We start from the raw sequence: 17,522 nt of genomic DNA, 5'->3' as shown, positions 1-17,522 counted from the left end.
TTCAAGAAAAAGCCAGGACTGCTGTGCATACATGGTGAGAAGCAATCCCCCTCTTGAAGAGTCTGAAATGCCTGATTAGCAAATCTAACAAAGCCTGTCCACTGCTGCCCTGCTTTTCCCCTCTCATTCTCTTATGTGTGTGCAACACGCTTAGAAGCATCTTATTTTCCAAATAGAGTACATCCCAAAAGCATTTTAGTGTTTTTCATTTAATTTTTTTCCTTTAACCAGTTTCTGGGATGATCATTGTTACAACTTGGACTGTTTCTCTTATCCTCCCGTTACAAGATGACATTTCTTATAAAACCCAATATGTTTACAATTTAAATTGGTAACTTTCAAAGACATTCCTTACTGAGATTTAATGTGTAGAATGGGTGTTTTAGAATTTTAAAAAATATATTAATCCAGAGGTGCATTATATGACAAGAGATGATTTTGTTTAGGATTTTTTACTATATCAACATTATCTATTCACTTTTTTTCAGGACACATTCTGAATTATTTTTTTAGCTGGTCTGTAATATTGCAACACTGCGATTGAAGATTTTGTTGTTACACATGAAATATGACAATTTGCTTGAACATTAGTCACATGAATTTCAGTGCTTATTTTTGAGATTTAAGATTAATTGCAACATTTATTCTGTGAGAGTTATGTGAAAAGACTACTGTGTTCTGAATGAATATTATACAATGTTGACTAGTTTTGTGTTGTTTCTAGTTGAGATTCACCTTTACAGATTTTAAATTAAAATGCTTAACCTTATTGAGGCAAACATTATAGTTTTATCATTGGTCAATACAATAAAATGGAGACTGTAATGGTGGCATGGAAGAAAACATATTTACAGCATAATAGATACAAAGCTCTTTTTTCTTCTTTTAAAAGATCAATTCACATTCTTTTCTAATATTTAATCAGTCATACTGACACAGTGATTTACTTGGCATTACCTCTGATGCATTCCACTGAGACTTTGATTCTTAAATTATTTGTCTTTGAACTCACCATGACCTATATTCAGTCTTCTGTGGCTGATGAAAATTACTCCTTTACCTTTCACTGCTGATGACTAAACCACCAAGACAAGAAATATGCTTTGACATTCTTAATACCCACATTAAGTTAGTCTTAAAGTATTAATATATGAGAACTTTTTCACCTTGTGTATGTCTTGTTGCTGTAGTGAAGAGGAGCAGTGCAGGTCACAGAGGTCTGCAGGACTTTTGGGTGCTGGAAGCCCAGCCTGCCACGAGCATTTCAGCACTGGTGGCAGGGAGAATAGAGATGCTGGAGTTTGCAAAAGTGATCTCATCTAACAGCAGTCTCTGTGGGAAACTGTGGGAACAAAGAGAGCAAACCAAGTGTGTCAAAACAGCAGTATGATAGACACAATCCAATTACTGTAATATTATGCAAGATAAATTGAACTGTTAACACTAATTTGGATTCTTGAACTTTCTAGTCTGTTATTTCCCCTTTGTCATCTTGGGTTTTTTCTGTTTAGCTAATGGACATTCTTTCTATTACACAGGAGGATTTTTTCCCTCTCTCTACTTGCTTTTGCTGCCAACTGCTACATCTCATGTCTGGAAAAGAGCAGGTGTGTGAAAGTACTGGATTTGGCAAATATTCATTTCAATCACACATATTTGTATAATTTTAATTGATTACCATATTTCCTGGGATCTCAGGCAGATATTATCCACAGATTAAAAAAAAGCCCTAAACAAATAGAATTAAGACACTATTTATATCCTGGAGATGCTTTCCTCAGCTGCTGTTATTTCCATGATCAGTGTCATAGTGGCAGTGATGGAGGTAATGTTGGATGAGCTTTTTGATGTGGTCATGTGTCTTATGCACAGAAGGTGTAAGTGCCTGTAGTGAGAGATAAAAGGCATCATAAGGCATTATAAAGGAATTATGGATGCTCTGTTTACCTTCTTACTATTTACAGTGTAAAACTTCACTCTTGTAGAAATTCTATTTCTTGAAAGAGATCTCCTCCCTCTAAATCTCAGCTCTGCCACTCTGAGTGTCTCTAAGCCACAGTCAGGCAGTGTGGGTTTGTGCTGCTCCTACGTTGCCGATCTCTATGTTCCCCACCCAAAGTGCACTGTGAAATCCTCTGTCCTGCTGACACAGGGTCACAGATGGTGCTGGACCCACTCTGAGTCCTTGCTCACCTGACAAGGAGGAGCTAAAAAAACTCTGCTCAGGGAGATAATCTGCCTTGGAAGAAGACCCTAAATTGCCTCTTCCCTATGAAAAGAAAAAGCAGGGAGTTCTCTTTCTGCCTCCAAGACCAATAGACAGAGGGGGAGATTTGTGCAAAGAAGTGATCTGGAGAGGAATAATAGAGAATCCAGTAAAGATAAATCAGTCTATTTATCTTTACTGGATACCCCAAACTCACCATTCTTAAGACATTGGAACAAACTGTCTGAAGGCTCTGCATGGAGTGCCCACATGGAGAGGGAGGTAGGAAAGGCCAATTTTATGGCAGGAAAATGCTCTGCCTGCTTACTTGTGAGAAAAGGCCATGGTACAATCACCATCTCCAGCCTGTCCTTGTTTTATTTAAAATCACTGTACTGTTGATGGCTGCATCTCAGAACTAGGCTGCCTTTCCCTGTAGAATGCCCTAGCCTAAGTCTGTCTGTTGTCCTCTGAACCTGTCTTGTTGCTCTTTTTTGCACATCTCACTTTGCCAAGCCTTCCCCTTTGCCAAGCCTCCCACTCAAACTAGACCTATGGCAGGGAAATGGCTTCCTGAGGAGTTTTCAGAGGAACACTGTGCACAGCCCAGTGTCTCTCAGCAGTAGTTAAACCAAGAATGTACATATTACTATATATAATATACTTTCTTTAACTACAGCAAAACTGTGAAGTTAGAGTATATACATAAAGGACCAAGCACTTTTCCTTAAAATCTTGTTTTCTGGCGGGCATTGCAGTCAAATTTCAGAAACTCTTAGTAGACAGATGTTATTAGAAATTTCTCATATAGATAGACCCCATCTTATCTCTAATACTTATCTACAATAGGATGCATCTCATGCTCTTTTTAGCTGTAAAAACATTGGTTTTGTTTCCTTTTCCTCTCTCTCTAAATACAGTTTGAGACTGTAAAGGCACCCTACAAGCTGGGTCCTTCAACATTTCAGCATGATCTCCTGGGACTGCTACTCTCATTTATTAAATGTAAAATGGTTTCAGTGCTTTATCAATGAGATGCTCAACAATCTCTTCCTTTGTATGTTACTCTCATGAAACGTTATGCTCACTTTATTATTACATTTTTTTCCATTGTTGCCTTTAATTAAGTTGTAAAGCTGTTGTCTTTGTGTACTTGGCTCCCAAAGGGAGAATTATAGCTAGGCAAAGTATTACTGACAATATTGTCTGAAGAGAGATGTGAAGATATTATGTTCATGGTAATAACAGAAAAGGAATTCCCAAAGCTGACTTCTAATGTGCATGCCATTCCCATTCAGAAAGCAGGAATCAGAGCTCCATTCTTCTTTTGGGTAAAAGAAATGACAGTAGGTGTTAATTTCATCTGCTTTCTTAGTGGCACCAAGCCTTCTCTAAATCAGCTCTGTGAAAAACACAGGTGCAACCTTCAGTCTGAGGCCATGGGGGCCAATATTATATGCTGAGTAGGTACATAACACTGCTTGTTACCAGAAACAGCCCACATTTTCCTAAAAGAAAAAGAGAAAAAAAAATTTTAAAGAAGTGAGCATTCCACTGAAAACAAAACAAATATTTAGAAATCTAATTCCTTGGTTGTATCCCTAGATTTAGGAAAATTAGACCTAACTTTGCTGTAGTTTAGCTGGTCTGCTGGAAATAGGAGTGGTATTTTGGGAGGCATCAGGGAGCTGAATAACCACTGCCTGATTAGGATGCTTGTAGGAAGCAGTCTGTCTGGGTATAATGAGCACTCTGAGGAAGCAATGATTTCCAAATGGATTCTGGGAACATATGGACTGATTTATATGCAGCATAGTGAAATTTAGTACATGAAAATGGGACAGGACAAATATCCTTTCCACCTCTGTATATTCCTATGCTCAAAAATTTGTTTTGTGCAAGAAGGGGAATGCATCAGATATACAAAGCCCAGAATTTACTGTTAGTTTAATTAGGAGGAGGATCAAAATACAATGGTGCTTATTGGTTCAGTTACAACGGTGCTCCTATTTACAGCATTGTAGTTAGATAGTTTAGCTACATTTAAAAATTAAAAGAACTCTTGAATGTTGAACCTTTCTGGTTTTTGGTGTTATGCTCAACCTGCTTCTGCCCTTCCAGGTGCATGTCTTGGGATTGCAATCCTAATCCTGGGATTGCAGTGCATTGCCAGCAGCTTGCAGGGGTCTGCAAGGAATTCCATGTTGCTGATGGAGGTTTCTTTGTCCCCTTTGCTGGGACAATCATGCTGACGTTTATGCTCCTCTCCAAGGCTTGGTCATTTCTGTGTTTCATGAAGCTTTCTACACCTTGCTCTTCATGGGGCTGTAGCTTCACCTTTGAGCTGCTTTGGGACACATTTTGTGTGTGCACATAGCTGTTCCATGTCCTTTCTCTTGCCCCTATGACAGATCTGAGTAGTTTTCATCTGTCACTGTTGATAGTCCTGGGCCTGTAGATGAGATTCAAGGGAATGGTCCTGCCTGGGGGAAGCTCTGATCTGAACATGTGGGATTCTCTTCCCTACCACAGTGCTGTCTGCAGAGCTGCATGCCAGCAACTGGGAAACACCAAAAACTTTTAAAGCAAAAATGGAATAAAAATTGAACAAGAGCCAATTTTTGAATATACTTTGTGTCATATTAAATTATCAAATAAGAAATTTTTGAATTAGTCACATTGTTTATGAGGAGAAAGAAGTGAGAGTTAAAACCTTATTTTTTGAGCCAAATTTCCAGTTTTTTGTTTAAGTCCCAAGAGGGTATTAATATTTTCATTGATATTGAAATAGTAATTCCTAGCAAAGCTGGGATAGTGCTGTAAACATAATTAGAAATTAATTCCAGAAGAATGCTCAGGCAAAATAATAGAAAGCTCAGATTGTGTTAGCATAAGTAGGTGTCCTAGTGCTTTTAACCAGAGTATCTTTATGTGCTTGAGTGTTTTGATGAAAAGAAAGAAAACATTCTTTCTTCTTTTGAAATATATCCTGAAAGACGTCCACCAGCAGCTGGTGTGTTCTCAAATTAATGTGCAGATAATTCAAGTTAAATTTTGGGAGTATGAAAATAGAATTACACTTAATTGATAATTTTCACGTGTAAAGAAAAGTAATTCACAGATAAGAGCTGGCGTGCTATATTTCCAAACAATTCCTTCTAAATCTAAATGAAGCACCTCAATTAATGCATGAATGGTTATTTAGAAGCCAGACCTGTAGTTCATCATTTTATTGACTGTAAAAAGCAGAGGTTATGAAAGGTGTGATTTTGTATAATATAGTACATCAAATTCAATCTGCTTTATCCAGTATAGTAAATCACTTCTTTTTTAAGTTAAATTACAAGCTTAAATTAATATTAGACATATTTTAAATACATTTGCATCAGTGGTAGTATTTTAGCAATATTATAACTTGCAGCAGCTTTTAATTACTGTGCTTGGGGATGTGTTTCTCAGAATAAAACAGGTCCCTATAATATCCATAGGAACTTGTTTGATACTTGGACTGTTGGTTGAATCACTGATGAGGGGTATAACATGTTCTCTAAGGTAATTGGTTGATGAATCTGCAGTCTAAATTTATACAATTTGATTAGTTCCACTGGCAGATAATTGGTAATTAGATGGTACACAAAATGTCATTTTCTTCCATGCTTCATCTTTCAATCTTAGTTCCTAAATAACATTTGTTGGAATATAAAATTATAGGCTAACATGAAAACAGTTTTATATCCTAGATAATGCAATGAAATAGAGAATTTGGATTGATTCATTGATATGATTTTCTATACTGATGGTAACAATTAATTTATCCTTTTTAAAGAAAATGTGATTTAGGTTTATTTTTCACCCTAACATTTTAAAGACAGATCATCTAAAATGCAAACCCTTTAGCTTGCAGGAATAAAGCCTGAAATGACACCACCCATGTTGTTTGTCATGTTCATTTTTTTTTTTTAGAATCTGTTCTCTCTCTATGGTTTTCACAATGGATTATTTTGACATATATGAAAATCTTATTGAAAGTTTGAGATATCTATTATTGGTTAGTTATAAGACAAAAAACTGTGAAATTTGACTATTAGCTTAGCAGAGCAGTGGTGCATGTCCCATTATTTCAACAGGATAAGGCAGCAGTTTTATTAGAGACCAACAGGAGCTAGACAAGACAAAAGTTGTCTTCAGATTGTTTGGCTTCTTGAATCCTCACTGAATGCTCTTCATGAGGTTTGCAGTGAAGGCTGAAAACCAAGGCAGGGCAGTATTTTTTGCTAAGGGAGAAAAAACCCCTTAGATTCTGAGCCTGTCTTCAGAAATGTGTTAGCAAGAAACTAATCCTGGGGGGGAGTGGGGAAGTAGAATTGTAAAATAAATAGAGAATAATCTGACAGAGAAAAGAGCAAAGTGAAATGAGCATGGGGAAGGTTGCATGATCTGGGCTGTACCCAAATGTAAAAAGCAATAAAGTCTAAACACATGGAAACTTGTACTAAGTTGTTGAATCCCCTGGTGTTTCTTTGGCAGTGTACACTTGACTGGGTTTATTTAAACTCTTTGCTTCCCCTCCATTCATAATTAAATAACAACAAAGGGAAACAAAGGGTTTGAATCTGCAAGTTCTTGCACTGCACACATTCACCTGTGTGCTAACACTTCATAAATCATTACCCCACGAGGATGGTAGTATTCTGAGCTCATTTGGAGCAGACATAAATTATTTTCAATGTTAAAGCCAGTAGAGAAGCAGGTCATATGAAGCTTTTATAATTTTTCTGATTTAATTGATGTTTTTAAAGTTCAAACCTGGTCTAGCTGAGGAAAAACTCCAGCAAGGATTTGCAAATCTTTATATGGATTGTGTACAAACCTGTCTATGAAGGGTAGTTATTGCCATGGAGATCACAGGGCAGCCTGATCTTCTTCCATGGCTTTTGCTGGGACAGATCAGAAGCAGGTCTGAGATACTGTGAGGCAGAGCAGCCTTTGCTGGGCTTTCCTTGTTGGAATGGAGAAGGGCAGAGCCAAGCCTTGCTGCCTGGTGCTGGTAAATGTCTGAATAAAGGGAACCTTGGCTCCACAGGTCCCTCTGCAAAGCCTGAAAGTGCAGTTTGCTCTTTTGCCTGCTGGTGCATCCCCTGCTCCGTGTCTGGTAGTCCCAGAGCTGCAGTGCCGTGGTGTCACCAAACTCAGGGAGCACATTGCTGCTTTGTGAAGCCTTTGTGCATGGGGATACAAGGCCCAGTTTTATTTTCCCTTCTCTGAAGTAATTTTAGGTTCTCATTGGCTAGAACTTCCCAAATCTGAAAATGGAGAAAGTGCAAATGATCCTAATAGTGGCTGGATTGGGGTTTTGAGTTTTAGTTTGGTTTTGTTTGTTTTGGTTTTCTGTTTGCAGAACTTCTTGGGTTTGGGTGTTTGGCTTGGTTTTCGTTTGTTTTGTGGTTTTGTTGTTGTTTATTTGTTTGTTTTGTAGAATTGTAATACAAATGTCTTCAGTTCTAGTGGAAACATTCAGCAGTCATGCATCCAGTCACTCACCATACATCCAGTCTTGCAGCCCTCTGAGGCTTCTTGGTCTAATAAAAGACAATTAATGCAGTGCTTTTTTAGTTCTTAGAGCTTCAAAAAAAGAATGACTATTGCTCAATTGTACAGCAGACTATAAATCTCTGTTTTATGCTTAATTACTTTCTAGATTATGCATTGAATCTTCAGGCTGGCATTGTCTTGCCTTTGGTACTGAAAGTTTAAATATTATGTCACAGCATTCACATGTCTGTTTCTCCTCATATACAGAAGTATTTACTAATCTTTGAATGTTCAGTTGTCTACTAATTATCCCTTAAAAGCAGTCAGTGTGTAGTAAACTGTGGATTATTTTAAATCATCAGATATAATCATGTATTACAGCAGTGGTGTGGAATTTGGTTTTTAATAATTCACTTGACCTTTTTCTTTGATGGTAGCTTGCTTTATTTTCCCTTTCTCTGAAGTAATTTTGGGTTCTCATTGGTTGGAACTTCCCAATACATAAATTTTCAGAAATATTTGCAGAAAACAGAAGTTTTTTTCCTTCTCAGGAGGCTGCAATACTTTGGTTTTCATCTGGTAAAGCAATTTTGCCTTTATAAATGTTTTAATTTCCTGCTGTTTGCTGTTCATGGAAATCTTCCTTAATTACCCTTTTATTGGTATTTGAATGGAAATTAAGATGGAATTATAGAATTATTTTGTGCTTTGTCTTATTTATTAAACAAGTCTAGATGTGCATGTAGAGTTAAGTTTGAAAAAATTTAACAAATTTATGCTAAAACTGATTTGTTTTGCAGGAGTTTTATAGCAGAGTTACACTGAGCAACTCAGATCAGAGCTACAGAACTGTTAGATCTCATCCCATGAACATCTCTTTTTAAATTGCATAATAAGAAATGAGAAAATAAAGTTGGGTTTTGTTCATTCCTTCTTTTTTCTCCCCCTTGGATAAGCTAAGTAGTAATTGAATCAACTGAACCTTCTTTACCTTCAGGAGGGACAGTGTTTTTAATCAAAACTTGCAAACTTGGAAGTGTTTGAAAATTCCCAGTTCTCACTCTTGGTGAATTTACTTGCTTTTGAGTGACAGGACATGATTGTAAAAAGACATCAGGTTTCTGGTGCCATGTGAATACATTTATACATAAAAACATGGTCCAGAATAAACCAAGAATTCTTTTTATACTCAGAAATCAGAGCTTTATCTTCATGCTTAGAAACAAAAAGAAGCCTAGATGAAAAGTCGCTGATTTATATATTCTTACAGTTTTGGGGAGCCTGGTTTTTGTTTGTTTTTATCATGCTTCAAGTTGGCAGAGCTGTGCTGCACCAAGTCTGGAAAGAGGGACTTGCAGTAGGTGCAGGGGTTTGGCAGCAGCCAAACACTTCTGTACTGACCAAAAGACAGAGTGAAGAGGAAAGAGGATCTGCTCTGGATCTGACAAACAAGTTCGGTTCCTGTCCCTGCTTTCCTCTTTTCTGTCCTGCCTCCTGTTAACAAAACTGGTACAAGTGGCGCAGCTCCAGAGGTATTTTGACTCTTTATAAAATGCAGTGAAGTTTTCATAAGAGAAAAGCAGAATCAGTATGGATAGATGGAATATGGTTGTTCACTTTACAATGTATTTTCTCCTTTTGAGAGCTACATGGAATTTAGAAACTGTGTTTATGAATGCTTTAACTCTGCTGTGGTCTATGTTGTTTATAGCAAGTTCGTTTTAGAAAGACTCTGCTTATGTTTGCAAAACAGATATTCTTGCCTAATATTTCTGTACTAGAAGATGGTGTTGCTTGAATAGGCTAAAGGTTGCACATTCTTATAAGCTAATCATGAGCTTCTAATTTGTTTCTCTCAGCTTTTCATGTTCTTATTGTAGATTTTTGAGGAGGAGTCTGGTTTGTTTAAGTCTTAACAGTTAAGAGGGGTTTTTTTGCTTCAGTAGGCAGGTTTTCTATACATGCACAAATCATGTTTGTAAATATATTTATCCAGTTCTTTTATCAACAAGCAATTTTCAGTGCCACAGCCAAGCCCCTGGACAGTAATTTTAAAAATAGCTACATTGCTCATTTCATTCCCTGCAATTAACATCTCTCACTCTCAGGATTGCACAAGGCAGGAGTTATGAAACACAGAAGTTAAAGCTTAACTATCTAAACAAATGTTGCAGAGAATGTGGTTTTAGCAAAAGTTTACAGAAGCTTTTTCAATGCCTTGTGTGATATAGTATCTGCAAGAAACTGGGGCAGAAGTGACTCGGGAGATCTCAGTTTGACGTTCAAATGTGTATCAGATTTTCATTTTTAGGATAGGGATGTGTGCCTCTAATACAAAAAGTAGATTATTTCCTTTCCTTCCTCTCAGTCAGCCACCTGGTTTCTTTCAATTTTTCTTACTTTTGGTCCTACTAAGGGAGGAGTAGCAAGGCTTGCCATTTTTTTGCTCATGGATTAAACCAGCCCTGCATATTGGCCAAGTTGTTACTTTTATGGCGCTGACAGTTTTCAAGTGTAAATGATTCATATATAAAAGTGTCTTTGTAAATACAAAACCATCAGAAACACACTTGTATTGCTCTCTGTGGATTCATGGGTTAATGCAGGTGCCTTTGTGACAGAAACAGTGGGCAGTGTTTTTTAGAATATCATCCCAGTCCTGATCTGCTTCATTGTGATTGTAAAGCATAAAAAACATCTTTTCTTCTGAATTTGTGTGAGAGGACCAGTGTGTTTGTCCTGTTTGCCAGTTAGGTTCATTGTCAAGCTCTTCTCCCTTGTGCATCATAATATTATCCTTATCTTCAGAGGTTTGTTTGTTTCCTGAGCAATTGATTTTCTTGTAATCTGTATAAAGATGTTTCTCTTCACTGCAATTTTTGCTACTTAATAAATGCATGCCTCTGAGTTGCCCCTTCTACCTTTCTTGGCTTAACCCAGTCCGGGGGATAAAATCCCAAATGAAACCATGCATTATGAATGCACTCTGGGAATAAGTTGTATTTTGAAAAGCAACCCTTTCTAGGTGCTTTAATGTGTCTTAAAATGAACCACAGCTAAGCAGGTTACTAAACAAACCACTATCTTCACAAGCCCAGATCCCTTTTTTGTTGGCTTTTTTTTTTTTTTTTGGCTACAATGGGGCCACTCAAGCATAAATTGTTTGATTATGCAAAATGGATAATGTCATATTGTCAGTGCCATAAACAGAAAAGAGCGGAGAAGCAGCAATGTCTGTGACTTTTGCTATTCTCCCTTCAGAAAACTGGGGTTTGATTCGTCAGACAGATTCATGCTTTCAGAGGCAGCACAGAACCAGTGGCCTCACCCAATTTTGTGTTTCAAATGGCAAAGTGTTGGGGCATGGACCACATGGAGCAACTGTGATCAGAATTAGTAGTGTTTGCTTGGAGTGCAAAGGAAGGTGAATGGGAGGGATGGAAGGAGGCAGTTCAAAATTCCATCTGACATCTCAAAACCAGGCAACCTTCTCCAGGCTGAGCTCTGTTGATGCTCTGTGACTTCCTGTGGCATTCATGACTGGCTTGATTTCATTACTCATTGGGGTTATACAAGAAGGGTCTCTCAGGTAGCGTCCTACATCCTGGTTATGGCCTGTGAAGAAGAAGGGGATGAAGAAGGGCATACTTGGTTTTGTTGTCTACTAGTTGGTAGATTCCATCCCAGGTAGAGAAGTTTTATAGAAAACTGAACTTGGAGTATCTCTGAAAGACAGACTAAGGTAAGGGTAGCAGCCAGTAGATCATTACAGGGGTTGCAAACAACATATTCATGTCCTGAAACAGATTAATGTTGAGGAAACTGTTAGCCAGAATACTGAAGGAAATTTTTTTTGGAAAAGCCAATTTTATCATTACTGTAGTTTTGTAATAGATAATTAGAGATGATCTTTTTTTTTTAATAGTTTTTGTCTCTCATGCCTTTGATGTTTTACAGTTTTGTGCATGCAAAAGTTTGTGTGTCCTTCAGTCAAACTGCGATGACTTTTGTTGGAGTGAATCCTTGATCCTGTAGGTTTTAGACAAATTGTGAACTCTGAATTCCTTTTACTTGCCCTGTCTGGTCAGGGGTCACAGCAGAAACATATCAGTTGCTATTTGAGTCCACACCACGTTCACAGTGTTCTTCTGTTCCAAAACTATTGAATTTGTTTCTATTAAGCCAAAGAAAATTAGTTCTCAGTAGAATTTCTCTTTCCAACTGTTTGAAAAGTTTAGTTTCAGTAAGCCCCTCAGAAATTCTCTATCCTGATCTAGAAAGTGAAGTTTTTAAGTCATTTCATGATAAATCGAAAGTAGAGATTTTCTTTCCCTATGTTTTCTTTCCCTCTCCTTAGAGCAATAAAATAAGGAGTGTGGCTACAGCCCTGAATGAATACCCAACTTGTAACAGGGAAATCTGAGTCCCACAAAGAAGTTATCCTTTGTTATGGATCTTTCCTCACTTCCCTGTTGAGCTCACTCATACATCACATTCTTCCCCTGCCAGTTCACTTTGAGTCACACACTTGTTACATGAGTCTCTCCCTTCTTTTTGAAGGGAAATTGAGGCTGTGGAACAAAGCCATGCATCATGCATTCCATGCATTACAAGCCCTACCTTGTAGCTGAAGGTACAATTTGTGCCATCCTTTTTTAAAATTAGTTTTCAGTTTAAAGTGAATGCATCTTGCCAGATTTCAAGCGCAGAAGGTTTAGGTGAGCAAGCTCCTTTCAAGCTGTGTAGGGGAGTGAGCTGAGGCAGGGCAGACACCATTTATGCAGAGGTGTTACAGAACTGTCTCCTTGGGAAAGCATTATTTTAGGCAGTAGCTTGAAAATTTTAGCAGTGGGTGTTGACTGCATTTCTTGCATTTTTAAAACAGGCTGCCAGCCAGCAAATGATGTGACAGAGAAAAGGCAGCTGCTCAAGGCCTCATGCTGTTTCAGCAGTCCAGGCTACTGGGACTGATTTTCTAGGACAATTTTCAGACGGACACCCCAGGACATTGTCTCTGTAACAATTTCTCTTCTTATTAATTTAGTGCTTCAGAAAGTGAGAAAATGGTAGGATTTCTTTCCCCACCCCACAATAAATATCATGAACAAATCTTCCCAGCTGGGGGTGTCTGCACAGTGACTGGCATTTCTGACAGTGACTCTTGTCTTGATGCAGACTGTGGGCAGAGCTGTGGCATGGTGGGCAGAGAGAGCCATCAGTACAGAAACATGAAACTGGAATTCTGCAAAACATGAAAACCTTGGTTCTGTTAGATTAGGGAATGCTCTGTCACCGTGAGCATTTCAGTTCTGTCATCAGATAGGTAGATATAGATGGAAAGGGATTGTTATCCCATGGATATTCAAAGTGTTTTTTATAGATGGCTTTCAAGGCACAGAGGATCTCTTGCTAAATTTCCAGATAGTACGAAGCTGGGAGGCGATCCATGCACTTTGAACACTCCTTAGTCAACTATAACTTTTCAGATCAGACCAACTTTTTCAATTCTTCAAAATGTTTTGAATTGCAATTCTGTCTTACAAAGTACAGCTCTTAAGGAAGGAAATTAATGTATAAAAGTTAGAGACTGGCCCATTAGATAGCAGTATCTGGGTCGGAAGCCTAGTGATTTAGAAATGCCCCTTTGCAAATCATAAACTGAACATGAATCAGGGTTGTGTTTCTCTTGTGGAAACAGGCAGGCAGCCCTCATTCTGGGATGTGAAAGTGTGAGTGTATTCAAAAATAGGAAATAATCATTCTGCTCCACTCAGTGTGAATAAAGCCTCTGTTGGAGTCTTTTTTCTATTTTTTGACATAAACTTCAAGAAATATGAGGCCAAATTGGGGAGAATTGAGTGACGCAGAGAAGGAAGGATCCAAAGTGTGGCAAATGTAACTTCTAAAAAAGAAATAGGTTATTGTTGGTATTAAGAATGGAGAAGACAGGACTTGAGGCATGGCAGGTCTTCAAATGATTGAAAGAAAACTGAAGAAAAACCCAAAAAGCTCTCCCAGCCTCCAAGGAAGTTGAGCTTCTGTTGCAGAAAGTGAGATTTATATATAGCCTTAATAAAACCTTCCCAAAGTAAGGACAGTGGGAGATATTCTCTCACACAAGTTTCATAGAATACAATGAAATCTCCATCACCAAGGGATTTTATGAACAGGATGTACAACCATCTACCAAATATAGGTTAGATATTTTTAATCCTTTGTTGTGGTAGGAGTCTGAGAGTAGAGGACTGCTTGCAGTCTCTTCCAACTATTTCTTTCTATTATTTTCTACATGAATTATCCATATATTCAAAAACCAATCAGGACTAAGTGGGTTTTTTTTCTGAAAGGTTATAGATTTCTTTTTTATAAACTGTTTTGCAATAATAAAAATACATGGGTTCTACTTTTAACTTTGACATACAGTTTGCAAAAGTATATGTACCTGCTGAAGAACAATTCAATTTAGACTTCTACCATAAAAATGCTTTTTTAAATTTTCCCTTTAGTGATATATATATATATATATATATAAAATATATTAAAAAGTATGCAAAGTAAATAAGTTTAAACATTATTCATAGAACATTTTCCCAAGGGAAAGCACACTATTATGTGTTCCCATGCTATGAGTACTATCCTTGAGCTGAGAAGAGGAGCAATAAATAGGCTGAAATGTTTTATAATGCAGAGTGGAAGAAATACCTTAGTGTCTGAACTGATTTAAATACTTCTGAAAGTAGCAATTCTGATGCTTTAAAATTACACTCCTCTATAAATCTGCAGCTCCTGTTAGGATAGAAAATTGTTGAGCATCTGTGTTAGCTGCAGGATTTACATCTTCCCATCTAAGCTGGGAGGAGGGCTAGAAACAGTGCCCAGGGGCTGAAATTCAGTGCAAGTGTAGACTTCAACAATGCTGCAACACGTACTTAACAAGAACTGGGGGAGGCACTAAAGCCTGGGTTACAGCTGCTAGCATTCATGGCATGGCAGATCACTCTGTCTGACATTGCTCCAAATTACATGCACTGGGCACCAATACAAGGTGCTACAATCCTGCCTTTCCACTGCAAACCATTTAAAAGTTTGATGAAAGCAGAAGAAAGGCCAAATGGACAGTATTACCAAATATTCTATCCATCCCCTCCAGCTGTTTACTGGGGCCCAAAGGAAGCTCTCCAGCTGGAAAATATGCCCTCCAAATTACCAAATATGAGATATTCTGTTCAATCATTATTTTAATGTTTATCACAAAGTCTGTGGAAAAACATGGTCTCTCTTTTTGATGGCCTGCTGTTATTTCTGTGGGTTTCTGACATAAAATTTGGAATACATTTTCAGACTAGCCTGCATATATGTGTGTCAATATGCATATACAGAGGGATAAGAGCCTGTTGGGCACAATGATTGCTACAGAGCATTTACCTGAATCCTCAACAGTTACAGCTTTTTGTTCATTGAGCTGTTTCCATTTGGCAGAGGTTATTCTTGAGGGAAAAATCTGAGCACCAACAAAATGTTTCCGGTTAGATACTAAAACCTTGGTGGAGTTGATCAGCTGGCAGTCTCCCAAACCAGAACCTGACATGCACCTGCCTCATTTATTTGTTTTATGCAGCTTCTCATTTAACAAACTGTAAATGAGAAAGGGAAAGCAGTTAGGTTCTACTGAGCAAATTGGTAATGTTTTCTCTATTTAGTTCAAGAAACTGCACACTGTAATGTCAGGCTGCATTTGCAATACAGGGATTCTCTCCAGAGGACTGGAAAATAATTAGAAATATACTAGTTATTTACAACACAAATTCTCTAAACCAGAAGTCTGCAGGCACTGGTGCTTTTGGTGACTAAAATTGTTCTAGGGATAGATATTGTAAAATACAGCAGATTTGAGATATTAAAGACAAACAGCCCTACTACAACTTCAGTTTGATCTTTTGTGTTATTCATATGGATAGATATTAAAAACCCAAGCACAAAAATATACAGAGAATGTAAACTTAAATATGTTGTTTAGACCAGCTTAAGAGACATATCCTCTTTATCTGACATTTCTCTTAAAATCTTTTATCAGATAATCATGTTCTGCCTACAGACAAGCCAGAAGTCATTCAAGTCATTCTATCTTTGAACACACAGTGTGTGTGTTGCTGTTTGGAGTTACTTGACTAACAGAACGTTACTAAATAAAAGAAACACATACTCAGAGAAACAATCTAAGATATATCATTAAAAAAATAATCAAGCAACAGAATTTTGTAGGATGGCTAATGAATTTATTTCTACTGTTTGACTCTACTCAGACTTCTCAAATCAATCTGTTAGTAAAGGCAGTGGAAATCATGGTTCAATTCCAGTTCACTTACTAATGGGGGTTTTAGATAGCAACTTTTATGTATGTAGGCAGGTAGGTGTAATAATCTACATAAAAGTACTTACCTGTCTATCATTTCCCTAATTATAATGATAATCTGGCTATACTGCTGAAGATAGAATTTCCTTATATTTGTGGTTTTACAAGTTTGATTTAATTATCCCTGAAAAAGTTTTCTGTCCTGTTTCAAATTCTGGTTGATTTTCCTTTCTAATTAACCTTTGCTCCCTGCTTCATACACATAGTTTCTAATTGTTTAATTGCTTGCAAAGCAGGGACACTTTTGACTTAGCATTCAACCATGTCCCAGAGTGCATTTGTTGAGCTTGGAGCTCAGGGGGGGAATTCAGAAGAGCTTTTGTGTGCAGCACTGTTTGAACTGCAGCTGCCTGCCTGCTGACAGGTAGGGAAGTCACTGTCAACAAGATTTAAAGCTGCTGTCATGTTTACACAGCGCATGGAAAAGGTTGAGAGAGTATTGTGATTTTGTTGAAATTAAGTACCAGCAGGTACTGGGCCATAGCAGTGTGCATTGGTTATGATTAATGTTTGACATCTGCATCTTTTGGAGATATTTCAGCCACTTTTCTTGTCAGATGAGAAGTGCACTGCGATATGTTTCCAGTCATGAGGGGAAGGTTCAGCGTGCTGAGGTTTCCAGGGCTTAAACTGAACTATTTAAAGTCATGTAAGTTCTTAGTTCTAAACCCTTGTAAGGATTTTCAATAAATCTGAGCAGTTGGGAATTCTCTGCTTCAGTGTCAAAAATCCCACTAGACTAAACAAATTTTAAAGCTATTAAACACTCTCCCTTGGTGCTCTCTGTGTTTTCTACTTGGATCTCCTGGTAACTGGCGATGAGCAGTACCAATATGGATCTGCTAAAGGAATTGTTTCCCTTTACATGTGAAATTTCTATCAAAATTGAGAAATGGTTCAGAGGCACATAGGTTTTGTCATGGATATTTTAAAATCAGACTGATATTGAGGTATTAGGAACAAAGATTCAACTATTAAATACAATTTTTGACAGAGTTTGCATATATTTTATTAAAAGTTCAGGGCAGCCCAGCAATGCTCTTCTGCTCTCCAGAGCCCTGTGTAGACACAGATATTGAAGAAACCAGCTCACACCATGCTTCTTGATTTCTGTCTCAAATGAACAAACATTGCAGTAATATTTTTGAGTGGTTCTGATGGATGCTGTCCATGTGTTAATTTATTGGAGAAAAAAATGAGGTGTGTGCATGTAATTGGATCATAGAATGGTTTGGGACCATAAAATGGTGTTGCAAGCCCCATACCAGGGACAGGGACACTTGACTAGGCCAGGCTGCTCAGAGCCTCATCCATCCACTGCCAGGGATGGGACATCCACAACCTCTCCAGGCCATCCAAGAGTGTTTCCAG

Source organism: Camarhynchus parvulus, chromosome 8 (genome assembly GCF_901933205.1).
Source record: "Camarhynchus parvulus chromosome 8, STF_HiC, whole genome shotgun sequence".
In the NCBI taxonomy this organism is placed as follows: Eukaryota; Metazoa; Chordata; class Aves; order Passeriformes; family Thraupidae; genus Camarhynchus; species Camarhynchus parvulus.
Note: the sequence above shows the minus strand (reverse complement) of the source record.